Source organism: Cryptomeria japonica, chromosome 9, assembly GCF_030272615.1.
Source record: "Cryptomeria japonica chromosome 9, Sugi_1.0, whole genome shotgun sequence".
NCBI lineage: Eukaryota > Viridiplantae > Streptophyta > Pinopsida > Cupressales > Cupressaceae > Cryptomeria > Cryptomeria japonica.
This window is the reverse complement of record NC_081413.1, coordinates 79068739-79084232: the sequence shown is the minus strand read 5'-3', so window position 1 is coordinate 79084232 and position 15494 is coordinate 79068739.

The window sequence follows — 15494 nt, the reverse complement described above, 5'->3', positions numbered from 1 at the left end:
AATAAAAAATCATGGAGAAGGTTTTCGCTTCAAAAGAAGGTGAAGAGTTGGATTTCAAAAAAAATGTCATATTCTTTTCATTATTTTCTCTAAAAAAATTGAATGCATGGAAACATACTATGAGAAAGGGAAGATATTTTCACAACCAGTTAATCGTATTTGTAACCTCTCTACATCATTCAGTAGAGTAGGTTAGGGTAGATTTGTTTTTTGCAAATAAGTTCTTTGCACATGCTATTTCCTCTTCTCCAATTGTAAACCTGCACTTATATAGAAGTTACTGCACTCAAAACTTGCTACAAATATTTTGGCATCATGGATGATTGGTTGTTCTAGTCCTGGACTCTAGTTCTAGCACTAAATCATAAAAGCATAGAAACAAAAATAATGATGAAGCAATCTGAGTTGTTAGTCAACATAAAGGATCAAGTTGTCATTATCAAAATTTGAAGAAACTCTTTGCATGCATCATGGGGAAAAAAAATACAAATCATGCATGATGGTTGCATAAAAAATAAGGTAAAATCAGGTATTTTCTTTATTATTTTACTCTTATTCATCTTAAATTTCTTTAATTATACTCGATCTAGTCAAAAAGAAGAAGAAATAGTGCCTAAAAGATCATTCCAAGATTTATGTAGTTGTCAAGAGATAAAATTTTATTTTAAATGCTAATCATAGGATCTTGGATCCATATTCTTAGTGGAATTATTAGGTAGATATGGAATATCAATTCTCTAAATCCATTGTAATCATTTGAACAAAGGGGGGGGATTAGAAAGGCTTGTTTTAGCTTGAGGTAATAGGATAGTTTGTAGTTTCATTTCTAGCAATGTATTTTCAGATTTCTAGATTAAATTGGAATTCAGCCAGGCATTTCATTTTCGGCAAGTGTGAATTAGATTAGCCTCTTTCCTTTCCAGCAACTATGAGGTAGATTAACTAGTTACTTTCATGCAAGTTAAGTCTTTTCAATTTCTACAAGTGTGCCTTAGATTAGCTCTCCTTTCCTGCAATTTAGAATAGACTGTCAAATTAATTTTCTAAATTATCTATTGCATATAACCATGGACACCACCTTGTATTGATAAATTAAATGATAAGGATTACAATGATCCCATCATTTTTGGTGCCATTGTTGGGGATAGGTATCATTAGGGAATCAAGAAAATTAGTTTGATAGCCTTTTAGGTTTATAAGTTCCTCAAGAAAGATTTTTCTCTCAAAACCCCCCCAAAACACCAAATCAAAAACTCCCAAATATAAAATATAAAGAGAAAATGCTACTATTGTTCTCAAAATATCCTTAGTTGGAGGACCATCACTCCAAGTCCTAGCAAAGGATATTTCTTTAAAGAGACAATTGATGTCTTATTTCTTGCAAGAGGTGGATAATACAATGAAGAGATCTTATCTTCATTATATAATCTTGCAAAAGAGATACTTATTTGTAGACCTTCAAAGTCCAAGAATGGTTGCCCACACATATTTTTGAAATCAAAAGAGGGCTGCCTAATTAGACATTTGAAGAACAAGGAACTGATTCTAGTCATTCATGCATCAGATCAAAAGGAAGGATTGCGATATCTCTCCAATCAGCCCATGCATTTTTTAGAATAAAAGATCATGGAGAAGGTTTTCACTTCAAAAGAAGGTGAAACATCGGATTTCAAAAAAATTGTCATTTTCTTTTCATTATCTTCTCTTAAAAATTTGAATGCATGGAAACATATTGTGATAAAGGGAGAATATTTTTCACAAACAATTAATGGTTATTTATGACCTCTCTACATCATTTAGTAGAGTAGGTTAGGGTAGATTTGTATTCTACAAATAAGTGCTTTGCACAAGCTATATCCTCTTCTCTAAGGTTGTAAACATGTACTTCTATACAAGTTGTTGCATTGAAAACTTGCTACAAATATTTTGGCATCTTAGATGATTGGTTTTTGTAGCCTTGGACTCTATTTATAGCACTAAATCTTCAAAATAATAGAAACAAAAATAATCATGAAGCAATTTGAGTTGTCAGTCAGCATAAGGGATCAAGTTGCACCTCTCAAAATTTGAAGAAACTCTTTGCATGCATCATGGGGAAGCAAAATACAACTCATGCATGATGGTTGCATAAAAAATAAGGTAAAATTAGGTGTTTTATTTATTATATTTACTCTTATTCAACTTAAATTTCTTTCATTTTACTCAATCCACTTAAAAAGAAGAAGAAAAAGTGCCTAAAAGCTTATTCCAAGATTCATGGAGCTGTCAATAGCTAAAATTTTATTTTAAATGATAATCATAGGATCTTGGATCCATATTCTTAGTGGATTTGTTAGGTAGATATGGAATATCAATTCTGTACTTCCATTGTAATCATTTGAGGAAAGGGGGGATTTGAAAGGTTTGTTTCAGCCTGAGGAAATAGGATAGTTTGTAGTTTCATTTCTAGCAATGTATTTTCATATTTCTAGAATAAATTTAAATTCAAGCAAGCATTTAATTTCCACCAATTGTAAATTAGATTAGCCTCTTTCCTTTCCAACAAGTGTGAGATAGATTATCTATTTACTTTCATGCAAGTTTAGTCTTTTTTAAATCTGCAAGTGTTCCTTAGATTAGCTTTCCTTTCCTGCAATTTAGAGTAGACTGTCAAATTAGTTTACTGAATTCTCTATTGCATACAGCCATGGACATTGTCTTTGATTGATAAATCAAATGATGAGGACTACAATGACCCCATCATTTTTGGTGTCGTTGTTGGGGATATGTGTCATTAGGGATTCGGGAAAATCATTTTGACAACCTTTTGGGTTTAGAATTTCTGCAAGAAATATTTTTCTATCACCACTCCCCCAAAACACCAAATCAAAACCCCAAATAAAAAATATTAAAAAAAATGCGACAATTTTTTTCAAAATGTTGTTAGTTGGAGGACCATCACTCCAAATCATAGCAAAGGATATTTCTTTAAAGAAAGAATTGATGGCTTATTGCTTGCAAGAGGTGGAGAATACAATGAAGAGATATTATCATCATTACAGAAGCTTGCAATAGAGAGACTTATTTGCAGACCTTCAAAGTCCAAGAATGGTTTCTCAAACATATTTTTGAAGTCAAAGGAGGGCTGCCCAATAAAATTCTTAAAGAAAAAGGAGTTGATTCCATTCATTCACACACCAGATCAAAAGGAAGGACTATGATATCTCTCTGATCAGCCTATGCATTTTCTAGAATCAGAAATCATGGAGAAGGTTTTCATTTCAAAAGAAGGTAAAGCATTGGATTTCAAAAAAAATGTCATCTTCTTTTCATTATCTTCTCTAAAATTTTTGAATGCATGGAAATATATTGTGAGAAAGGGAAGATATTTTTCATAACTAGTTAATGGTTATGTGTAACCTCTCTACATCATTTAGTAGAGTAGGTAAGGGTAGTTTTTTATTTTGCAAATAAGTGCTTTGCACATGCTATTTCCTCTTCTCCAAGATTGTAAACATGCACTTGTGTACAAGTTACAACACTGAAAACTTGCTGCAAATATTTTTGGCATCATGGATGATTGGTTGTTGTAGTCTTGGACTCTAGTTCTAGCAGTAAATCTTCAAAAGCATAGAAGCAAAAATAATGATGAAGCAATCTAAGTTGTCTGTTAGCATAAACGATCAAGTTGCAACTCTCAAAATTTGAAGAAACTCTTTGCATGCATCACGGGGAAGCAAAATACAACTCATGCATGATGGTTTCATAAAAACTAGGGTAAAATCAGGTATTTGCTTTATTATTTTACTCTTATTAAAATTAAATTTCTTTCATTCTTCTCAATCCTCTCAAAAAGATGAAGGATTATGCATGACACCTATTTACTAGGTTTTCATCATTGTACTTGTCCAAGGTGCTTGTTTTATAGGTTTCACTGGTGGATGAATTATTTCTCTTTACTATTTTAAAAATTTTGAGGATCCATTTTCAATTTTTTTTTTTTTTGACATTTTCATAGAAGATGATGGATGCATGATAGGACATAGAGGAAGGACTCAAGCGTCTTGTTGCTTGGATAGTACCCTTGAAATATGTGAACTACAATAGACCATTTCTTTGAATGCATGCTCAAAGACATTGATAGCATAATGGATGGATGATTGGATGAAATAGGATAGGGATTTATGCAAAGGATTGGATAAGAGGGATGGAAGTATGGAAAAGAGGTGTTGGATAATAGATTGGATGTTAGAAGACTAGTGTATAATTGGAGGAAAATATTGGCAATATCAACATTGGCACACACCTTGATGGGTGGTGGAGTAATGGAGGAAAAGTGAATTTTAGATATTGAGATTTTGATGGACGAACGACTATGGATTTTGGGACATAAGGACCCAAAATGGAGTTGAAGGGTGGAAAGAGTTTTGAAGGAAAGATAACAATTTTGGATGCCAACTTTAATTTTCCTTCGGGATGTACTTTGAGAATCTGCTTGGGAATCCACATGGTTGTCGACTTTTCTTTATTTTGTGGTTCCTTGAATTGCATTTCTTATACAATGAACTTAGGAATCCATATGGCTTTTGAATTTTCTTTATTTTTTTGCATTGGGCCTTTGTGGCCTTTTGAATACTTCTTTTTCTATTTCTTTTTCTTTTTGGATCACATTATGCTTTATTTTTTAACATGTCAATTAGATGGGACACGTTGATCCTTAAATACATGTGGATTTATGGACTTATGGATATTATGCTTTGCATCCAAATTGCTTCCAACGGGAATGGAATTTCTAGATGGATAGGGATTATATGAAGGCATTCTAGATGGGTTGATGCAAGTATATTGTGGGAAGGTTCTCATAGATGTGTGCCTTTGCTAATATTTATCTATGATAGGATATATGGATGGAGAGACAGCAGATGGAGGAATGTATGGACCTAAGATGGATGGAAGGGATGAAGGCTTTGATTTTGGGATATGAAGACCCAAAATGGATTTGAAGGATGAATATGCATGTTTTGGCTTAGATGGATGGATGTGGAATTTAGTAGGGGTATCAACATCTTGAGAGTGAGATATGTAGCCAAGGCCATGACCATCAATATTTATTTTGATATGGAGGGGTTCTAAAATGCCTTGTTGATGTAGGCCTAACCCATTGCCTTGATAATGAATTCTTAGACAAATCTTTTTACGAATGGGATACTTTTTGTTTTTGAAACAAGACGCAAGTGTGTTTTAAGGGGAATATGGTATGAAATAAATTATAGGTTCAAGGAGTAAACCGGATTGGATAAAGGTGAAGGAATCCACTTGATATGTAAGGGGTTCATGAACAACTTGTGTAGAGGTATTGGGAGCATGAGGGGGACTAAAAGAAATGATAGGTTCATCTAGTGAGATGGAACCTTATGAGGGACATGGAGGATTATGACATGGAGATCAAGGGATGGAAGGATCTTGATAGGGATTTGGAGGAATAATGGGATCTTGTTTAAGATATGAAGGTGAAGGGATACCTTGATCTTGACTTGGAAAGGGATCATTGGACTCCATTCTAATGGTATTTTGCTCTTGATTTTGAATGGAATCATTAGGAAGGATGGAAGGGATGTCATGATCTTGCTTAGGAGGTGGAGTGTCCATAAGACTTGGAAGGAAAACATATGGTTGAGGTGGAAATGGATCACCTTGGATAGGATAGGTAGGGACAGTGGGATCATCAAAGGTAATGAGATCTTGGTCAAATTTTGGATGCAATGGGAAAGCTGTAAGATCTTGATCTTGATCTATTTAAGGACTTATTTCTTTATTCCATAGATCATCCTATTGACATGGGGTTGGACTTTGAAAATATCTGAGGGATTCTGGGAAGGAATCAATGTTTTGACATGAGGGTGGTGGACTTTGCAGGGGACTCTCTGGAATAGGAGCATATGGTGTGATTGGGTCTTGAATTTTTGAAGCATGGAAATGACTATCATCATGAATTGGATTATCTGGAAACCTATTATGGATAGCCCTTGTGGGGTTGCATCATTGGATAGAGATGGTGTGGATGACTCTTGTGAAACTTCAGGGGATGAGAAAATGGTGGAAGATATGGAGGCTACTTGAGGTGAAAATTCTTAATGAAAAGAGCCATTACTAGACATGGGAAGATGATCATGTGCTAAAATAGTCTCATGTGTTCAACCAAGTTGTTAGAGAAAACTATCAAGAAATTCAGGTTGGCATTTTTAATGTTTGGGTGATTGTGTTTATGATATTGTTCCAATGTTTGCGTGTTGCAGGGTAGTTGTTGATTGACCTTGTTGCATGAAAAGTGAAACATTGACCATGTTTGATTGATGTCTAAAGGGTGTCGTGTTTGTAATTACACTTGTGTTTGTTTGGGACACCCTTGGTGATGTATTTGAAGACATAGGAGGATATTATCTGACATGTGATCTGACTAGAGGGAAAATATATTATGTAATTGTATGTGACCTTGTAGGTAGGGGTTGACTTATTTGCACAATTAATTGTCATACTGGGAGTTGTGTAGTTTGTTGCATCAGTTGTTGGACTTGTATTGTTGTTATAGTATGAGGTTGTTGTTGCCCATGTTGTTGTAGTAACACTATTGATATTTGTTGTTGTACCTTTGGTTGAGTCATTTGCACTTGAAATATAGGAACTTGTGGCATTTGTTGTTGATATTGTGGCACATATTGTTGTTGTAGTTGTTAAAATTGTGGGTCTAGTTGATATCATTGGATGGTGGGTTGTTCTTGTGTCATTTGGTGTGTTGGCCCAACATTTCAATAATCTTGGGGTTCTATTGGATGTCTTCTTGCATAGTTGAATGTGTTTTATGTTGATATTGGTTTTTCATGTTTATTTGTGAGAGGAGATCTGATATGTCTGATTATACGATGGGAGCTCATATGTCAACTAGCTCTAAGTTTGTATTAGGACCTTTGAATTTTGGAACACTTTGGACATCTGGGATCTACTGTCTTAACTTTTTTAACTTTTTTTCGAAGATGTTTATTTCTCGAGCTAATTTTTCTTCAAGTGATGGAGAAATAGGCATTGACATTTGTTTGTTCTTGATAAGTTTGATGCATGTTTTGGGAAATGTATATGTTGGATTGACACAATTGATTGTTTGATTGCAAGGATATTGTCTCATCAAAGTTGGAAGATTGATAGGGGGAATGTTGTCTCCTATAAGCTAGAGAGCTTGTTTCAACCATTGCACTATATGCCATTTTTTGGGATTTTTGAAGTTAAGGAATGAAATATACAATGGAACTAAGGGATGGAAATGCAACACTATTTTTTTTGTTATTGAGAATTTTGACAATGGACAAATGCAACTAAGGATGGCAAATACAACCTATGTTTTTGGGATTTTGGGAATTTTTGACAAATTGGATTAAGGACAATGCAACTTCTCTTTTTGGGATTTTCAAGACTTGGAAAATCTTAAGACTGCAAGTCTAAAGGTATAACCCTAGAAAATTGGTATGAAGTCACAACCTTGATAGGACAAAAGGAAAAAATTATAAAAGGACAAATTGAAAACGTCTCACCTATTTCTTGGATACTAAGCTAGGTTTGACTGGATAATGATTGATAGTGGATAAAACTTCTTGATAAGGTAATGACTTCTGGACAATGATGTAGGGATTAATCTAAGACTTTGATATTTTGGGGATTTTCAAAAAAAATTGTTAGGATCTAAGTGGAATGTGAAGATTGGCACGAAGACAATGATGTGATTTAAAATGGTGATACTAACTATATGTGCTAAAGGGAAATGTAAATGGACTAGTATGAAAACTTAGGATCTGGACTAGGGAATGTCCTAATTTTGAAGATAATGCAAAATGGAGATGATGATTTGACCCTATGACCTATGAGGAAAAATACTATGCAAAATCTTATCCTAAGGTGATAAGGGATTCATATGAACAATAATTTTTGAGCAATGCTAGGATCATCTGAGAGACTAGGGAGGATAAAGATCACTAAAATATTATAATAAAATGATATGGATTAATGTAAATACAACTCTAAGACTTAGGATAATGGCAATGATATGCGAATGAATCCAACTAAGGATAATGCTAATCATATGGAAATGAATCCTAAACCAAAGGATAATGACAATGATATGGAAATGAATCCTAAACCAAAGGATAATGACAATGATATGGAAATGAATCCTAAACCAAGGTAATGATAATGATGCACATAGATCTAAGATGAAACCTATGTTTGGTTGAAACATTTTTATGATTTTAGAGACAATTTTGAGATGTTTGCAATATTTGAGTTTGACTAGTCAAATAAGTTTCTTGTTTGATTGTTTATAATGTTTGAAGTATTTTGGAAAAGGTTTGTCTTTATTTTGAAGCAATAAACAAACACAACATGCAAAATGGCTAGTTGATTTTGACTATGAAATTAATACATTCAAGTACAACCCTAGGTTAGGCAAAAACAATACTTGTTAAATATCCTTGCCTAGAATACCACATTTAGTTGGATAGATAGAAGCTTGGTAGCACTGGATCAACTCCACAACACACACTTCTTAGGAATACCAAGCTTAGAATTTCTAAAGGCTCAAAGATCCCAAGAAATTTACTATCTCAAGTGTTGGAATCAATGAATACTAAGAAGGGAGGGTGAACCATTTTTCTGCAATTTTTAACTTTCTTAAACTAATTCTTAAACCACTTCATGCAAATGAATAAAAGTAAAGTGTAGAAACTCAATACAAATAAGAACATGACCATAAAACCAAATTTTTTACATGGAAATCTATAAAGGGAAAAAAAATGGTGGGATTGAGACCCACAATATTAAAATACTATGATAATGATTATAATAATATTACAAAGGGGATGTACATGCATTCAGGAACACTGCCTAGAGCTTGCTGCCTAGTTACAAGAGAGGGCTACAACCCTTGGAGGACCCACTTTCTATTGGTATTATGGATGACTTCATCATGTGTTGCATTGGTTTTGTCATTGATGGACCAACACTTATCTTCTTGGAAGTCTACATTGTTGTTTTGGTACTATGGTTATATTAGTTTACTGTTGAACTGACAATATGGTTCACTTGTATGGTTAGTGGCTTATGCACACTCACCGGTATATGTTTACCAGCAGGTTATATGGTTCACCAGTAGCGATGATAACTTGGAGATCATTTGGTTATGTCGAAGACATGGATTGGAAGTTTAGTTTTGGTTTTTTCTTATTGGTCTAATTGGGTTGACAGATTTGTCTTAACCAGAAAATAGGTCTAGGTTATGGACCAGTACTCCAGATCAGCACGACACGTTATGGGGATTATTTTATTGATTGGTTAATGTGGTAAATGTATTGAGCTGACATGTTGTATCATATCAAGACTTATTTGTAATTGATTTAAATGTAATACCTTTAGTGAGCCGACCTATTCATTTGGTCTTAGGCTTTGTTTATATATGATTATAAGATCTTATTGAAGATGGTGGTAATTATGAGTGAGTGTGGATATTGAAGAGCAAAAATAAATAGATCCTTGTGTGAATTACGCAGACATTATTTGAAGATTGAAGGAAGGTTATGAAGGTGTTTTTGACACTCATGTTCAGAATTTAACCGGTACTGAATCCAACACTGGAGATGCTACTTTGAGTAGTACATTATCATTGGATTTAACCATCCAATTATGTAGTCAGTGTGACTCCTATTTTGTGATTGAGTAGTGAGCTCTAAGCAGTTAGCCTTTCTGTATGTGTAGACCCCATTTCTATACACATACTATCTGTAGTAGTATCATCTAATTGTGGCTAAGGTTTCCCATCATGGTTTTTCCCTTGCCGGGTTTCCATGTCAAAATCTCTATGTCATGTGTTGTGGATGTTGTTTCTCTTTCTATTTCATGCATTAAGTTATATCGGTATTGCTATAACTATTAATCTGTCTTATCGACACTTAAGTTTGGTTTACCAGCAATAAGTTTAAATTGGAATAACTTGCATTTGGTTTATAATTTATTGACAAATGGTTAACAATTGATTCACCCCCCCTCTCAGTTGTCCTTACCAAGACCTAATAATTGGTATCAGAGAAAAGTCCTCTTTTTGTAGAAGCCTAACAGCTTGAGGAGATCCTATGGCAACAAATATTTTCAAGAAGGATAGCCCAAAGCTTGATGGAACTTACTATGGTATATGGAAGATCAGAATGGAAACACATCTAAACTGCATTGGAAGAGATATATGGGATGTTATAAAGAATGTCTATGTTGATCCTATTTCGAATCAACCTCATCCACCAAAATTGGCTAAGGACATGGACAATGACTACAAAGCAAGAGAAGCACTTTTGAGCACATTATCAGATCAACAAATCATGAGATTATCAAACAGATCTACTGCTAAAGATATTTGGGATAAACTAGAAACATTGCATGAAGGAGATACCACTGTCAAAATTGCAAAACTGTAATGTTACCAGGTCAGGTATGAAAATTTAAAAATGGAAGAAGATGAAACTATTTTAGGAATACAATGTTGTGGAGGATCCTTAAGTGAAGATAAAATTGTATCTAAAGTTTTAAGAGCATTGCCACCTGCTTACAAAATGAAAGTAATTGCTATTAATGAAATGAGAACAATGCCTAATACTTCAGTTTCTAGAGATATTTTGGTTGGAAAACTTTCATCATTTGAGATTGAAGAGTTTGGTCCTATTGCTACAGTAAAGACTAAATTAGCCTTCAAAGAATCATCATCATCATCAACATAATCATCACCTGACAAAACTAATTGGAAAGCACTTTATGCAAAAGAACTTGAACATATGAGAAAATAAAATGAAGAACTTGAAGCACTATTTGCAAGGAAAATGCCTAAAGGTCCAATAGGAAGTAAGTATGAAGGTAAAGCACCTTTCAAATGTTTTAATTGCAAGACTAAGGGAGAAAGAAAAAAGATCATATAAGCCTAACCATGAATATTAGAGATATAGATTCAAGAAAAACAAAGATAAGTCATGCTACTATGCAGATGAAGGTGTTATAGATGATTCAGATGAAGATCTAGTAGATAGCAGATGGTCTTTTGTTGCAATAAAGGAAGATCCACCGACACCTATTGTCAAACTGGCAGAGCAAGCACTAGCAGCAAAAATTGAAGAAAAAGATGAATGGATTATAGATAGTGGATGCTCGCATCATATGAATGGTGATAAAAGAAAATTCTTATCTTTTCAGGAAATTCATGGAGGTCTAGTAAGGTTTGGAGATGATAAAGCTTGTTTAATCAAAGGAAAAGGCACTATATCTTTGGATGTTAAGCACAATACTGACAATGTTTATTATGTAGAAGGTTTAAAGCATAATCTTTTGAGTGTTGGTTAGTTAGTGGAAAAAGGATTTCAGTTACAATTCAAGAATGGAAAATGCAAAATCATAAATAGAATTGGATTGGAGATTACAACCAGTAATCAGACTAAAGGTAATATCTTTCACTTGAATACCAATGATAAGACATGTTTAATTGCACACACAGATGAAAGTTGGTTATGGCATAAAAGACTCCGTGATGTGAATTTTGATTGCATTCTAAAGACTAGTTCAACTAAGGCCATAAGGGATTTACCTAAGATTGTGAAACCTCATAATCCAGTATGTAAGGAATGTCAAATGGGAAAGAAAGTTAGAACAACATTTAAGAGCATTACTGAGAAATCCAATAATATTCTTGACTTAATTCATACTGATTTGTGTGGTCTAGCAAGAACAAGAAGTCTACAAGGAGATAGATACTTTATGCTAATAATTGATGATTATTCTAGAATGTGTTGGGTTACTTTTCTCGGGGAGAAACAATAAGCTTTTGGAAGATTCAAGATATTCAAGGCAATGGTAGAGAATGAAAGCAACAAGAAAATCAAATTTTTATGATTAGATTAAGGAGGAGAATTTAAATCTAGAGAATTTAATGCATTTTGTGAAGTGAATGGAATCAAAAGACAACTATCAGCACCCCAGACACCCCAGTAGAATGGAATTGTGGAAAGGAAGAACAAAACTATTTTGGATGCAACAATAACAATGTTAATAGAAGCAAATCTACCTCATGTGTATTGGAGAGAAGTAGTGAATATAATAGTTTATACTTTCAATAGAGTTCACATCAAAAGTGAAACCAGTAAGACCCCTTATGAACTATGGTTTGGTCATATTCCTACTCTTAAGTACTTTAGAATATTTGGAAGAAAATGTTATATTAGAAGAGGTAAGTACATTGGCCAATTTGTTAGAAAAAATAATTGAGAGCACTAATGTGAAGATAGATGAACACTTTAGAGGAGATTCAAGATCTATGGAACCAACAGTTGAAATGATCATAGATCAACCAACACAGATTGCATCAGTACAGAGTGAAGACCCAGTCACACAGACATCATCAAAAAAATCAATTGTGAAAGAAGAACAACAAATTGTGAATGTTAATCAAAACAAACCCAGATATATAAGATTGAATCATTCAGAGAATCAAATAATTGGAAACAAGAATCAAGGTGTTATGACTAGAGGAAGACTGGCAAATGAAGAGGTATGTTTAATTTATCAAATTGAAGCAACATCTATTATTGAAGCATGTAAGGATGAACATTTGATAAAAGCAATGGAGGATGAATTAGAACAAATTGAAAAGAACAATACTTGGACATTAGTTCCCTGGCCTAAAGATAAAAATGTAATTGGAACTAAATGTTTATATAGGAATAAAGTCAATGAGGATGGAGAAGTAATCAGGAACAAAGCAAGATTAGTTTGTAAAGGTTATTCATAGAAAGAAGGAATAGATTATAATGAAACCTTTGAACCAGTAGCCAGAATTGAGGCAGTTAGACTATTTCTTGCATTTGCAGCTCATAAGAACTATAAAGTTTATCAGATGGATGTAAAATGTACATTTTTGAATGGAGATCTTGAGGAGGAAGTTTACATTGAACAACCTGATGGATTTTCTTTGATAAATAATAAGGATATGGTTTGTAGGCTAAGGAAATCTTTATATGGATTGAAGCAAGCTCCCAGAGCTTGGTATGCTAGATTGGATAAATATCTTTTGAAGCTTGGTTACACAAAAGGTAATGCTAACAACAATTTGTATTAAAAGGTTACCAATGATGATATTTTGGTTATTAAAGTCTTTGTAGATGATATCATTTTTTGAGGTGAAGATGGATTATGTAAGGACTTTGCTAACAAGATGCAGGAATAATTTGAAATGTCTATGATTGGAGAGATAGAATTATTTCTAGGTTTGCAAATTTCACAAACAGATAATGGTAGATTCTTATGTCAAACAAAGTACTTGAAGGAACTCTTGAAGAAATTTGGTATGGAAAATTCCAAACTAGTAAGCACTCCTATGACTACACTAATAAATTGACATTGAAGGATGATTCAACTCCTATTAATCCGACAAGGTACAGATCTATGATTGGAAGATTACTGTATTTGACACAAACAAGACCTGATATAATGAATGCAGTATGTATTGTTTCAATATTTCAAAGCAATCCTAAGGAAAATCAGGAATCAACAGTTAAGAGGATTTTTTAGTACCTACAAGGCACAACAAATTTTGGTTTATGGTATCCTAAAGATGAAAATTTTGATTTATGTGCATACACTGATGCAAATTAGGAAGGAGATGTAGATGACAAAAAGAGTACCACTGGCTAGAAGATTGATTTAATGGATCAGTAAGAAGTAGACTTGTACATCATTATCAATAGCAGAATCCAAATTTGTTGCAACAGCAACTAATTGTACTTAGGTATTATGCATAAATCAAATGTTGAAGTTAATAAAGGTAAAATGCAAAGAACCAATAATCTAATGATAACCAATATGACACTACATTCTGTCTGCCCCTAGCTTTCCGGTGATTGGCTCCTACTTTTATTGCCACTAGTATTTCAGAACTGGTAGAGGAAACATTTTTGCTTGACGACTAATACCGGTATTGGAGGCTTTTCTTTTTATGAGTCGGTCATCAAGACTTGATACCAATATCAAAGCATTGGTATAGAAAAATTGACAACCAGTTGTCGTAGCTCTTTAGTGCTGCGACATTCAGAGCCATGCTTCCCAGTCACCATGGTAATCAGTTAAGGGGGTCAGTTATTTATGATTTCCTCCAGTCTTTCCCCAACTGGTTACTCTAATTTTGGCCCCTAAGCGACTCATTCTATCAACATTCCCTATCTATCTCTCTGAATTGGGTGGCTTCTTCTCTTTGCCTCTTTTCCTCTTTTTCATTGTATCTGAGCAAGGATATAGGGTTTTCTTCCTAGTTCTTTCCCTATTGATCTCTTGAATCAATTTTATTTTTATTAATATATATATCACTGGCTTGCCACTTTTGCCTAAAAAAAATAATTAAAAAAATAATCATTTATTGTGATAATTCAGTAGCAATTGATATATCAAAGAATCTAGTATTTCACTCCAAGACAAAGCATGTTTCTATTAAGCATAATTTTCTAAAAGAGAATGTTGAAGCAAATGAAGTGAAATTAGTTTATATGAATACTAAAGAGAAAATTGCAGATACCTTTACAAAGCCTTTGCCTAAGGAAACTTTTTAATATCTCAAAGAGAAGCTTGGGGTAATTTCCCCATCGGTAGAGACTTGGATGTTTAATATTGGAATCAAACCAGTAGGAACTAACATAAAAATCTTTTTTCGTCTTTGATGAAGGAGAGATACTTCTTAGGGGGAGTAGTTGGTTGAATGTTAAATTTTGTTTCTTAATTGCTTTGGCATTTGATGTCAAAGAGGGAAAGATATCTATGGAAAAACATTATTCCTTGAGGGAGAGATTATTCATTGGGGGAGAGATATAATTTTGGTTTTGTAACAAACTTTGTATTGATCGATCTTTGGGAGATTGTTGGTCTATTGGTTTTTTGCATTCTATTTTTGGCACTTAGATGTTTATCCATCTAGTATTGCCATCAATGCCAAAGGGGGAGATTGCTAATATCATGGATGGCTTCGTCATGTGTTGAATTGGTTTTGTCATTGATGTCAACACTTATCTTCTTGGAAGTCTACATTGTTGTTTTGGTACTATGGTTATATTAGCTTATTGTTGAACTGACAATATGGTTCACCGGTATGGTTAGTGGCTTATGCACAGTCACCGGTATATGTTTACCAACAGGTTATATGGTTCACCAAAAGTGATGATAACTTGGAGATCATTTGGTTATGTCGAAGACATGGATTGGAAGTTTGGTTTTGGTGTTTTTCTTATTGGTCTAATCGGGTTGACATATTTGCCTTAATTGACAAATAGGTCTAGGTTATGGACTAGTACTCCAGATCAGCACAACATGTTATGGAGATTGTTTTATTGATTGGTTAATGTGGTAAATGTATTGAGCCGACATGTTGTATCACATCAAGACTTATTTGTAATTGATTTAAA